The sequence below is a fragment of the Triticum urartu genome, chromosome 7 (genome assembly GCF_003073215.2).
Source record: "Triticum urartu cultivar G1812 chromosome 7, Tu2.1, whole genome shotgun sequence".
Lineage (NCBI taxonomy): Eukaryota > Viridiplantae > Streptophyta > Magnoliopsida > Poales > Poaceae > Triticum > Triticum urartu.
Window position 1 is genome coordinate 705,292,340 of NC_053028.1, and position 13,977 is coordinate 705,306,316.

The following is a 13,977-nucleotide window of genomic DNA, read 5'->3' on the forward strand; positions in this document are numbered from 1 at the left end:
ATACGTTCCTCAAACCGAACCGAACCAGAAAATAGCATACGTAAAAATCATCAAAAAGCAGGACAAAACAAAGAGGAACCAAACCAAGAATACCTATTTTCTTTAATAGTAGGTATATATATATATATATATATATATATATATATATATAGATAGATAGATAGATAGATAGATAGATAGATAGATAGATAGATATATTTGTTGTTCCATAATGTTGTGATCTTTCTCATACATGTCCATGATTAAATTGGATACACGAGAAACAACCACATTGGAAGCAGCTTCTCAGTGACTGATTTAGGAAATGTGCATCTTTCCTCGTAGTAGGATCAGGGTAACGAATGGGAAAGACTTCATTATATTTCTTACCGTGAATATGGCTTATCGCTCCTGCTGAGCCAATACTATATGAAGACATCTGTTTTTTCATAATTATTATTTCTATGCTATATGTTTACTATGCATTCAACAAGGTCATAGCAGCCAAGGCGATCTATAATATCTACTATTACCAAGCACCAATTAATTGTGAAGGACCTAGAGTCACTAACATTTTCTTGGTCCCTAGTAGTGTGACCAAGTAAGGGTTGGTACCTAATGATGGGAGCTTTAACCACCAACAGCACCATGTTAGTTGCTAAATACATCTAGCGAGTGGTGACAATACAAAACTAGCAACCAATATTTAGGTACAGTGCCAGAATACATAATAAGATATCCAGAAAACATACCATAACAGGGAACATCATCAATAGTTGAGACATGCAGCACACGCATAGGCTCGGTATCCTCCTCCATCTGGAGCTCCGGAATGAGCATGAGCTTAGCGAATAACAACCTCTTTGTAGGGTCATTAGTCTTCTGGGGAATGGCGGTGAAGTTGACATGACCATATGTCGTCCCACACGCCTCAGAAAAGCAGTTAGATGTCAAGGCCTCCGCAAGGTCAAACTTGTGCTGGTTGTTGAAAATTGATTAAGGAATATCTTTTTAGTGCATCAAAGGGTAGAATTATATAGGAGATTGGTGTTCTCAAAAGAAAAAATATTAGATTGACAAGTTGTGCATGCAAGGCATATACCTCGGTCTTTCTGGCATTGTAATGTGCCAAAGCAAGGCAAGCAAAGTGTTTTAGTTGTGCAACATGAGTGGGGTTACGATGAGTGAAGCGTGCTTCCATGTCCTCGGCGGTCAGATACTCTTCCCTGCAGGCGAAGTAAGCTAATTAGCGCTTATTTATCACATTAGCTGGATAAAATTGTGTCATCTCTTTAGTAGCTCCATGTTTGATCGATAATTTACATAGCCTTTGTCGTTCTAGATAACACAGATAGATACATAGGTGTTCAAACATGGTAGAAAAACACAAACCATTTAAGTCTCGGTCTTTTATTAGTAGAACATCGACAAGGAAGAAAAAAAATGAAAAGAAAATAACTTTTTAGGAGTACTTTTGAAGATCCTAATTAAAAACCAATCTTTGATTGCAATTTTTGTTGGTAGCTGACCAAGCGGACCAAAACCAATCTGGATTCTAACATCACACATATCTGCCATGCACAAACCAATTTGCCGCTGCCAAACATGGTCGTGTTTCTACTGCATGCATACTTTAACTGCATGTTCATTAACCAGTGGTGGATAAGGGAGCAAGTCAAAAAGTGAGTATCCCTACTCTGTGTCGCTGGGCTTGGGGTTGTAGTTGATGACTATATGCTCCGGCCAGCCCTCGGCGAGCTTGCGGTACCAGCGGACATGCTCCTCCTTGAACGCCTTGAAGGCGATCTTGGCATCCTCCGTGTCGCACCCGCTGTCGTCCATCTTCTCCAGCTCCTCGGCGCGCGCCAGGTGCTGCCGCTTCAGCTCCTCATGCGTTATGGAACCCAACTTCATCCTGACCTCCACTTCCAGCGGCAGGGTGCGCGGGAGCCTTCTCCATGTCCCGGGCTTCCTCTTCCTCGCCGGCGCCGCCGGCTCGCTCGACGACGAACCACTACAGCCGCCCTCCATCGGTTTGGACTTGGAATCGGTGATTTCTGCTGTCTAGGGTTTATCGGAGACGAGAGGAAGGCGCAAATCCTATAAAGCGCTTTACGCACCAGTTAACGTAATATCGGGACGCGGCGCACAGTAGCGAACCACTTGGGCCGGCCCATGTATAGGCACGTACGAGGGAGGATAGCGGTTTTTGCACTGTAGCGATGGTGGATCAGCTGATTGATATGGAAAACTGGACATGGAGGCGGGATTTGATCCGGTATGTGTTTGCTGCACCCGATGCTGATGCCATTTTAAATATCCCATTGCGTGTGGGCGGTGGTGATGATCTCCTAGCTTGGGCTCATGAGCGGAGTGGAATCTATTCTGTTAAATCTGTGTATCGGTCTCTAGTGACTCGCAAAGAGCGCTTAGCTCAAGAGGAAGGGACGATCACAAACACCTCACAGACTGAAGAACAGATGTGGAAGCGACTCTGGAAGCTCAAAGTTTTGCCAAAGGTGCGTGTTTTCTGGTGGAGAGTTATTCGGAAAATATTACCAGACGAATGTACACTGCGGCATCGACACATCAAAGCCATCAGTAGATGCAATGTTTGTCTTGCAATGGATGAGGATCTTATGCATGCACTAGTGCATTGTTCTCATGCCAAATTGTTCTGGGAACAAGCGTTTGCACTCTTCGGTATTCGAAGGCCGCGCCTTCACCCAGATACATGGTCTCGGGATATTATTTGTGATGAGCAGTTCTCTGAAAATGAGAGGGCTCAAATGGTCTCTGTTATGTGGGCTATATGGCATTCAAGAAATCGAGTCACCCATGACGATGATCAGTTGGATCCGTTTGTGTCAGTGCAGCGCATCAGAGAAGACATGGCGGTGTTGGATATTCCACAATCTCATGCTTCAGTGTTGCCGAGCTATGGATAGACTCCTCCAGAGGTAGGGGTGGTCAAAATTAATACCGATGTGGCTGTCAGTATGGATTCCGACAAGGTGGGCGCGGGTGGTGTTGCCCGATCTTCCACGGCCTTGTTGGGTGCATGGAGCAAACCCCATGTGGGGGTTACAGATCCGTTCATTGGGGAAACCTTGGCGCTGCGCGACGGAGTAATTTTTGCTAATCTTCGTGGTTTCTCTCATGTGATTCTGGAAACAGACTGCCTGGAGATTGTCAATCTCTGGAATCATCGTCACAATAGTTTATCTGTTGTGGCACCGCTACTTTTAGAAATTGGAGAGCTAGTTTCATCTTTTGCTTCTTTTCATATTCAACATGTATTAAGATCAGCCAATGTACCGGCCCATCTTTGTGCTAAACATGCATGCACACTGCTGGTTATCGAAAGTTGGACTGATTCTAGACTCTCTTTCCTGCTCACTAGCCTTCTGGCTGATGATCCCAGGAGCACTTTTGTTGAATAAAGCTCTCAAGTTGGATTGCAAAAAAAAAGTTTGTCTATTGAATCATCCCGGTTCATCATAGCGGACTGGCTACTTTAACGGATCAGATTTTGTATTTTTTTTCTTTACTTCAACTGAATTTTAAACGCAATTTTCTGAAAAGGCAGAAAAAAATAATAAAAATATTTTTTCGAATTTATGATTAAACTTGGAAAAACAATAATATGTTTTGAAATTCTGAACAATTGAAGAAAGACGCAAACATTTTATGAAATTAGCAATTTATTTTTGAAAAAGCGAATATGTTTTGAGAACAACAACAATTTTTTAAAAATACGCATTGCATTAAATTCCCGGATTATTTTCAGAAATACGGACATTTTAAAAAAAAATGAATACAGGAATAATATTTTTTAAAGCACAAACTTTTCCTGAAATTCTTGGACTTTTTAGAAACAGAAATATATTTTAATTGAATTATGAAAGTGGGGAAAACTTTATAATATTCTTGGCAATTTTTGGGAAAAGGCGCAATTTTTTGAAATTTCAAAAAGATATTGTAAACATGAGCATTTTTTAAAAATTCCAATATATATTTGAAATTCCTGATTTTTTTTTGAAAAGGGACAATATACTTGAAAAGAAGAAAAAAGAAAAAGAAACCAGAAAAAGGAAACCAGAAAAAATGATAATTCCCAAAACCCTAAAAGAACTAGTTAAATAACCTTCTGGAAGGTCCCAGAACCTTTAGAAGGTTTCCAAAACCAAAACCGCAATTTTATTTAATGCTAAAATGGGCCGGCCCATTTACTCACGGGATGCGATAGTCCTATGCAAAGCGTCGACGATGTGACGCGATGAGACTGAAACATAGCTCCATTGTGATGCGACAAATATACAGCACGCGGGCGGCTGCTACAAGACCAAAACGGCTAGCAGCCTTCGTCAACAGCCGCCCACGACCGCCCGCCTCGCTGCCACCTCCAAATCTGCGACCGTCGCACCCTTCTACCTACCCTCCGACCGCTGGACCATAGGATTCTCAACGCCGTAGTCAGAATCTGCCGCACAACCGCAATCAAAGTCCGCCGCATTCTCGTCGCCTCTCCTCATCGCCGCCTCCTTCCCTGACATCACCGCGTCCTCGCCAACCGCCGAAGGGCCTGGACACAGTGGCGGATCTAGGCCCCAGGCCGGGGGGGGCAGGCCCGGGGCGTGAGGCCCATTTTCTTTGTGGGTTGTAGGGAAATACTGTAGCAACTGCTACAGTATACAAAGGGGGCCCGAGGCGCTGGGCTGGGCTGGATCCGCCCCTGCCTGGACAAAGCCGACTTCAAGGGGGTGCAACCGCAGTCGTCTAGTTAGTTTGTCTTCGAGTTTCAAGACGACGGGGTTATTGTCTTGGCACCTACCCGAAAGGCGACATTATCGCTCGTGCCTACGACGTGGCGGCTTGGAGGCTCTGCCCGCCGCATAGAAGGCTAAACTTTTCGAAGATCGAGTCTCGGGCAGTGACAGAGCACATCGGGCCTCCGGTGACCATTGAGTCCAACCTGATCAAGCCGGCGACCCACATTGCCACTAACGAGCAAGACAAAATCCGAGAGAGCACCTAGAGTAAGTGCAGAACGAGATGACTTCTACTAGAAGAAGGATCTCGAGAAGTCCAAGCGCAAGAACAATGCCGAAGTAGGGCCTTCATCCGGGGTAAAGAAGGAGGAGGGTTCCGACGATGATGGCATTAACTGTGATAGCCTGTAGTGTGTTTGTAGTTTGCATGGCGTATTTTATGTTTGCATGTCGAAGTTGAACTACGTTGCATATGTATAGACGTTGAATGTGGTTAAAGTATTTCCGAAGTATGAAATATGGTCAAACTAGTTTGAATGTTCGTTTAAAGAGATATTTAGGGCAGCGGGTTGAAGACGTCACTTTCTCCTGCCTAGAAAATGCGCCTTTTATGCTCTAAATTTTACTCCAAGCCCAAAACAAAGCAACTATTGAAGATGCTGTGAGCCTCACACAGGACTACGCAATCTTAGAGCCTCCGTCTTTTTAGAGCAACTCTAGCAGACCCCGCATCCCGCCCCAACCCGTAAAATAACCGTCAAAATGTGGGTCGGAGCAGAAAAACATGCCCGATCAGACCCTGCATCCCGCCTTGATCCGCAAAAAAAATTGAGGGACGCGGCAAAATCTCGGTCTCAACCGGTAGATTCACGGGTTTCCCCCTCGCCGCTGCGGTGCTCCACATATAAGCGGAAGCGGTTGGCGGGGGGACATTTCAGCCCGCGCTTTCCCTACCAACCACCTCTCCCGGCAGGAGCACGCCGAAAGGCCTCCCCTCCCTCCCCCGGGCCGCCGGATTTGCGGATCTGCGGCACTTCATCGCGGGCCGCCGGATTTGGCTTTTCCGGTCGCCGGTTGCCACGCCAAGCGATGGAGTGGTCGGGGAGCCTCTCCCGCAGCCCCGGCAAGGGCGCATCGCCGCATGCAGGTACGGGTTCGTCCGCCCGCCGCCGCCGCCGGTTTTCGGGCATGGATTCGTCCGGCCGTCCACCGGGCTCGGCGCTCGCGCAGCGTCTCTGTGGCTTGCCGATGCCGCTCATACAGTGCGACGACTGCACGCGGACTGTGATGCGGCTAACTTCGGGCACGCCGAAGCACCCCGAATGGGTGTTCTTCAAATGCGAAAACGACGGGGTACGTGCACTTGCGGTAGCTCTCATTTGATAGCACATTCTTTAGTTCAATTGCGGTAGCTCATTTCGAACTTGCTCATTCTTTTGTGCAGGACGATGGATGCTCATTTTGATTTTGGGAAGGCCAATACATTGATTTATTGATAGAAAGAAACTTAATAGATGTTGGTGCACTCCTTAATACAACCGAAGGCAATGATGCGGCTGCATGTGCAACTAGAGAGAAAGCAATGTCTACTTCTTTCGAATCAAAGATGAAGAAAGAAGAGTGCAAAATCAAGAATCCGCAGATAAACAATAAATGCATGAAGAAGATATTAGTCCAACTTGTGGGAGCAGTTATGGAAGTTGGAAATCTTCTGAAATGCATATTTGTGGTTCTTGTTCTTTTGGTCTTACTATTCTAGCAAAGATTTGGAGATGTCTATTGTATCCAATATTGTTGAAAAAGCAAAATGCATTATGCTAGATCAAATTGGTGCAAATTTAAGTTTTGCGGGCCGGGAGGAGCTGCGGCAGATCAGACGCCGCAAAGCCGACCCGTAAAAAAGTATATTCCGAGAATATCTTTTTTTACGGATCCACTATGCGGGGTCTGCAACCGCGGCCGTCCGCACCGGCCCGTAAAGACGTTTTTCCGTGAACTGCAAATACGTTTTGCGGGCCGGGAGAATGCGGGGTCTACTAGAGTTGCTCTTAGCTGCCTGTCCGAAAATAGACCGGAGTAGTCGAGTAGATCCATACGATGGATGCATGCATGTGGATGACAGCCACTGAGCTTTCTTTTAACAACCATGACAAGCACTGAGCTGGCTAGACTCGATTCCGGCGCGTGCATAGCGTGCGTGGACTAGACAAGAAAGTCGACTACCAATGTGGCTGCCGATGCAACTTGAACTTGGTAGACGTACGAGTACGACTCACTCTGTCGGATTTTCACACGGCAACATCCGCTCCAAAACCCCCGTGCATGCATGCACCGACGGCGTAGGGTTGGTTCGTCTTCGTCGTGGAAAACCCGGCAGCTGCTCTGCACCGCACACGGTCAGGACGAATTTTACGTACTCAGCCAGTTAGTAAGCCGGTGACATGATGACCGCCGAGGCCGGCCGGAAGAGAAATACCCGTGCGTGCGTGCATGGTGTGGCGTCGTAGCCAGCCGCTACTAGACAGACGACCGTCGACGGTGGACGCGACGAATTTTACTGCTGCTACAGTCTCGCGTATTGGACTTATTCCTCTCTCACTCAAGTCGCATCCTGCCCCAGACAGTCGATAAGATATTTATTTAGTTTTAACTGGCACATGCAATATTTACGAGAAGTCACGTTATTCGAAGTGGATCAAACGGGTGTTTGTTGAAAATTCTCTATTTCTTTCTTTCTACATAATGCCTCTTTCAATGGATTGGTGTTTAGACGAGATACTAAGTGCGTTAAAATAATTAGCAACTAATCTCATCAATGCATCAGGTTCTTCATTGGCACAAAATATCTCCTCAAATCCTAGTCCAGTTGCTACAATCCAGCGACAAAGATAAACTCGGGTCGGATTTCTTCCGCACAGGAGATCAGATTTGTAAATTGACGTACTTCTCGAGCATTTCGCAGGGACTGAACCATCTGGCCGGGCCGAATTTTTTTAGGCGATGCAGTCATGACAATTTGCACAATCTGGACGGTGTGATCATTGAAAGGTGGTCGGAGTTGGGCGATATCCTTATTTTTCACAAGTTGTGTGAATCCCCATCAGATCCAATAATGCCTTGCCTTTTCGAATCTAGTGAGAGATCCCGCCGCCGAATCACTATTTAATTCAAGATCAATGTAGACTCAGTTTAACACAATCTCGCTAAAGGGATCGGCAAAATGATGCTCGAGGAGGCGGGGGCAACGTAAACGAGCCAGTCACTCGTGTTGTTCTGCACATCGTTGCACGTGGGTGATGTCGATGTCGATGTCGAGCCACTGTCATGGACAAATTTTTTTGATGATCTCTAGGTGAGCTCAAAGTAGATGTTGGTGAATACTCGAGGGATTGCTTGGGTGGCAACTCCGTTGTCTGGTCGGAGGCCGTGTTGCAGAGTTGTAGCCTTGCAGGGCACCGATTTTGCCGGCGATGAAGATCGAAAGCCATCCTAACCATGTTACCAACATGTGCAGCCCATACCTGGCATGCTGACTGTCATGGTAGTGTCCCATAAATATCCATCTGAGGGTAGAGCATTATGCATTAGGGATCTAGATGGTGCACATGAGAAAGATTTACTCAGGTTCAAGCCTTCAGGTCGAGGTAATATCCTACATCCTGATTGTCCCCATTGATGGCCTAACCTCATATGAGAACTATGGTTTGTGTGTACAAGGGGTCGATCATAGGATCGTATAGGGGTTGTCACCTCAAATGACTGTATGTGTAAAAAGATACCGATTAGGAGGCCCCTACCTCCCCATATATAGGTGGACGGGGAGTAGGATTACAAGAGTCATGGTCGGTTAAGGTAGAGTCTTAGTCAGTTTGCAACTAGTATTAGATAGAGTTATTGTCTTCTGCCCCACAATGGCAATGTGCCTTGTATTGTCACAGGAGTTCGAGGAGTGGGCTCGGGCCACACCATGGTTGTTGGGCCTCTTTTGTCCTCTATAGCTATACCCTAGGGTCATGGCACCGTCAATTATTGTAAGAAGAGAGGGGGTGGGGTCAGAGATCTAATGAGTGTTCATTCTCAAAGAGACATGGGGGAGCGGTCGTGGTGCTAATGAGTGTTCATCCTCAATGGTTGCACACTTGCACCAACCAACTAAAAAGGGTTCACTGCTAAAAAAACTGAAAATGTTGTTCGCTCAAAAGAAAAAAAAAACTGACTGAAAAGGTGGGTACATTCGGAACTAACCCAACACGATCGAGGGCACACCGACCGTAGCACACGTAAGTAAGGTAGGAGTATAGTAAATATGATGAATGCATGTATGCATGCATGTAGATGGCTAGGGAGGCACAGAGGGCAACTCCAATCACGGTTCACCAAATGGACAACGTAAATGTCCGTGGACAGTGGTAGGGGACTCGACCATCCAACCGTATCCATCAAATATCCATCACTTCGTGGAATGAAAAGAGGAGGAAGAGGGGGGGATGAGTTTATGGTGGGGTCTAAGGCTGAGTTGGCATGTTCATAATGTGTCCGGACTCTTCCAAATCACCCACAAGTTGACGTCCAGACACGGATTTGATGTACGGGTTGGATGACAAAAATACCCGAACAACATGAACATTTGAGACCACTTTTATGAACCGCGTTAAAGTTGCCCTGAGCTGGCTAGATTACATACCGGCTGACGCGTGCATAGCGTGCGTGGACTAGACGAGAAAGTCTACGTCACGAACGAAATTTGGCTGCCGATGCAACTTGGTACGAGACGACTGACTCGTCCTGTCGGGGTTTTTTCAGGAAAAACTTGCCACCCACGGCCTCATGCATGCACCACCAACGTACGGGGTTGGTTCTTCGTCCTGGAAAAACTGGCCAGCTGATCTGCACCGCACGCGAACAAGATCGGCGAATTTTATTCAGCCAATTAAACCCGGTGACATGATGGTCGAGGCTGGACGGAAGAAAGTCCGATCCATGCGCCGTGGCGTCGCAGCTAGCCAGCTGCATGCAGCTAGTCGCCTGTCTTGGACATATTCGTCGTGAACACACATGCACACTCTCAGGTCGCCTTCGTACGGGTCAATAACATATTTTATTATAAAAATAAAAAACATTTTTTTATGTCAACCATATTCATATATGTATGCATCGATCCAACTTGAGTGCCCGATAAGCGCACAAGTACCGATATATGCTGTAGACAACTTTCGGTCGTCACGGGAGTGGAGAGCTAGAGGTTTTATTTTCTCTTTGAGAAAAGTATACTTTTCATCGCTCAATTCTTTGCAGAGTCTAGATTTAGTCCTTTAACTTCAAAACCGAACAATTTGCATCCTTAACTTATGAAACCGGACAAGATTCATCCCTGGTCACGGTTTTGACCGGTTTTGGTCCTGTCCCACGCCGGTTTTGACCGTTCCGACTCAAATTTGCCTATCTTTCCTAGGTCCACGTAATGTTTTCAAATTTGGTTACTTTTTCCAAATACATGAACCTTTTTAAAATTTGTGTACTTTTTTTAAATCTGTGTACTTTTCCCAAGTTCATGTACTTTTTCAAATATGCGTATTTTTTAAAAGTTCATTTGGTTTTTTGAAGTTCATTTAATTTTTAAAAATTTATGTACCTTTTCATATTAGAATACATTTTTTTGAAAGAGTTCATGAATTTTGAAAATTTTATGCGAACTTGAAAAAAATACGTGGATATGGACTTCTTTTACACAAAAATATGTGGATTTCAAAAATTATTTCAACTTGAAACAAGTACGTGAATTTCAAACAAAGTTCATGGATTATAAAAGGAACATGGATTTGAAAAAATGCGGACTTCGAAAAGCATGTGGATTTGAAATAAGTATGCGAATTTCAAAAACAGTTCATGGCTTTGAAAAATACTTGGATTTGATAAAATTACGCAAAATTGGGAGAAATACGGGGTTTTGGAAAAAGTACGTAAATGTTAACAAATCAAGGATTTGAAAAAAGTACGCAAATTTTAGAACAGTTCGCTGATTTGAAAAAAGTATGTTTATTTTTGAAGAAGTTCACTGATATAAAAAAATTACAGGAATATGAGTGAGCACCGGTCAAAACCGGGGTGAGTCAACACCAAAACCGGTCAAAACTGAGTCCAAGGACGAACCTTGTCCGGTTTCTGTAGTTGGGGGTGCAAGTTGTCCGGTTTTTAAGTTAAAGGACCAAATCTAGATTTCACCAAAAATTAAGGGACGAAAAGTATACTTTTCTCTTTCTCTTTTGGCAAAGGCAGAGTTTCAATTTTCATGCTCTGTGTGCCAAGGACATGGTCTTTTTCAATGAAATCGGCCGGGGTACGGATGTATGGACGGATCGGCCTTAGCACATCAGTGGACTAATCTACCAATTTATACTCGAGTGTGACAGTAAGCAAGCAGTCCAGATAATTACTTCACCGGACCAAGATCGTTCCCGGTACTCGATGTTGATCACGGAGATCAAGAGACTCCTGAGTGAAAGAGAGTGTAGTGTTACTCATATTAGTAGAGAGCGAAATAATGTCAGCCATGTTTTGGCAAACGACGGTAGGACGGAGGATCGCACTGTGGTTTGGATTGGCTCCGGTCCATGTAATATCTGTAATCTGTCTAGGGAAGAATTCCTTTGCTCTTGAGTAATACAAACTCCTTTATGCCGCAAAAAAAAAATGCCGAGGGCTATCTTCTCCCCAAAAACAAAGACTTGGAATTTTCTCTACACATCCGAAGTGTTTGTTTTTTGCTAGTGTTTTATGGTCCACTACTTGACCACACATGTGGAATTTCACATTTTTGCATCAAAGCTCCTCTCCCCTCACGCATTTCCCATTACTCTATCGGAGTTTTCAACACGATAGACACGTGAACCATATGTTCTTACTCGTGATCCCTGGTTTACAAGACAAAAATTGTCGTCATTTATAAGGCTCGGTGTATTCCTATGTCGTCAATTTGACCAACAAAATACGGGTTATATGTCACAAAAGATATACCTTTAAATTTGTAGTCGAGAGAGGTGTTGAATGACATAGCTTTTATGACATAACTTGAAGTATTATGTTGGTCAAATTGATAATTTTAAAATATGTGTATGCCTTATAAACTTGAAGTATTACTTTGCTTTGTCCTCCATCATGAGTTTATTTGAACTAGTGTCAATCGTGAGTTGGTGAACCTGAATTAGGACGATGTAAAACAGTCACAATTTTGGGTGTAATGCGAATGGGAGGGGCGGTGGCAAGGCTTACTATTGACCCGTTTGATGAGGCCGGAGACTAGTCATGGACGACAAGGCTAGTCTTCTTTTTTCTTTCGTTCACAACCGACAAGGCTGGACACTTCACTACTCCAAATTCTACGATAGACAAGGCCGAATAATACCTACCAGTGACCAATGAGGCTTTGGCACGTTGCCATCTGTTAGCTTGCATTATCGGTGCACGTTTGGAGAATGACTTTAGCTATAGTTATACAAGCCCGAATACGAAGACCGCCAGCAGGAGCTTAGTCGGAGGCTTGTGGATGTAATTAACCGGATCGTCTTACCAAACACGTATCGGTCAGATTCAACTGTACACAGCCCTGTGCGCGCGAGCTGTACATCGTTCCTACTAGTAGTTCTTTGCAATAACAAATGGAATACGTACGATCCCATGGCATGTCGACGATGGAATTGAATTGGGGTGCCGTGGCATGGCATGGACAGATGCAACTTGGCAGTAGACGACTGACTCAACTCGTTCTGTCTGTCTCCCGGTAAAAGAAAAAGAAAGCCTGACTCGTCCGGTCGGAGTTCCGCACGGCACAGCTCGTCTTCGTCGTGGAAAACCCGGCAGCTATGGCCGCATGCACGACGCCGACGGCCGGACACGACGAATTTTAGTAGACCCGGCCAGCCGGCACTCCGGAAGATCCACCGATGCGTTGTAGCCGGACAGCTGCGGCCTATAATGAAAGAGTCGACGGTTAACATGTTAACCGCATGCGGCATAATGCCAGGCCTTAATCAAGTGATGATTTTCTATTTATAAAATATACTCTATACTATAAAAGTTCATCGAAAGTATAAGACATCTCAAACATGACAAAAGATATATTGAGGTCCGTTATCGTCGCCAGAACAAACTGCCGACGTGTTGCTGTCTCTGCTCCCATGCCGCAGCTGGCCTGAGCTCGTCGATGACAAACGGAGAGTCTTTTGTTCACGTCCCCCCCCCCCCCCACACACACAAACCATCGCCATAGAGTCATTGAACGCTTGAATCGTTCTAAAGCGCCCGACACTAGATCTCGTCGTCATGCATGCATGACCAAAAACCCTAACCTTATCGCCCCAAGAAGACGGCAGCAGTCTACGCTGGAGCTCCGTCCTGATAGACGTATTCGAGGAGGATCAAAGCTCAGAGGACCAACTCAAAGATGAAGTATCATCATTAGTTCGAGCACCGCCTCTGTGAGGACTACAAAACCCTAGCCTGAACTATTAGGCGGAGCCGAGGCACGAGATTCTCCACCCTGCCACCAGCCTTCGGAGCGGCAGACTGAGTACAGGTGGAGCTTGGAGGGGAGGGGAACTTTGCCCTAGCCTCCTATGCGTGAGGGAAAGGAGAAGATCATTGATTTTCTCTATGCAAACGCACCTGGATTGACCATAATAGCTTTTTTCGCTCGCTTTTCCATCACTTGAACTGAGTGATCAAGTTTAAAAGGTATTTTAGAGACTCTCAGAGCACAATATACATTTTCGCTCGATTATTCTACTTTGTATTCTTCACTAGAGAAGAAACAAGAAGGTCGTTGTGCTAGCTTCCCTACTGATATGGGTTTTCAATGAAATCGATCAGCTAAGGGACACTTTTTTTCTAAAAGTAAAAGTTTTGTTCCTTTCTCCTGGTTTTTATCATTTCTCACAACTTTAGCTTGATAATAGACCTGGAATTCCATGAAGGTGCATTCAAACTTCTCACATCAACTCTTCTTTTTTCCTTCCTCTTTGACTATCTTCCTCTCAATCTCGCACATACCACACACTCCACCGCCCACATACACACCGCACGCACACATGCACATATGTAGGTGTATCCTAGGTGCTAGGGACCGAGAGCTTTGGCATGTATTGTCTTGGATAGCTTGTTCTTCAATAATTTGGTTGTTTGTATCCTTGGCGGTGAAGAGGGCCAGAGTGAACTGATTCTTCCTTCACAG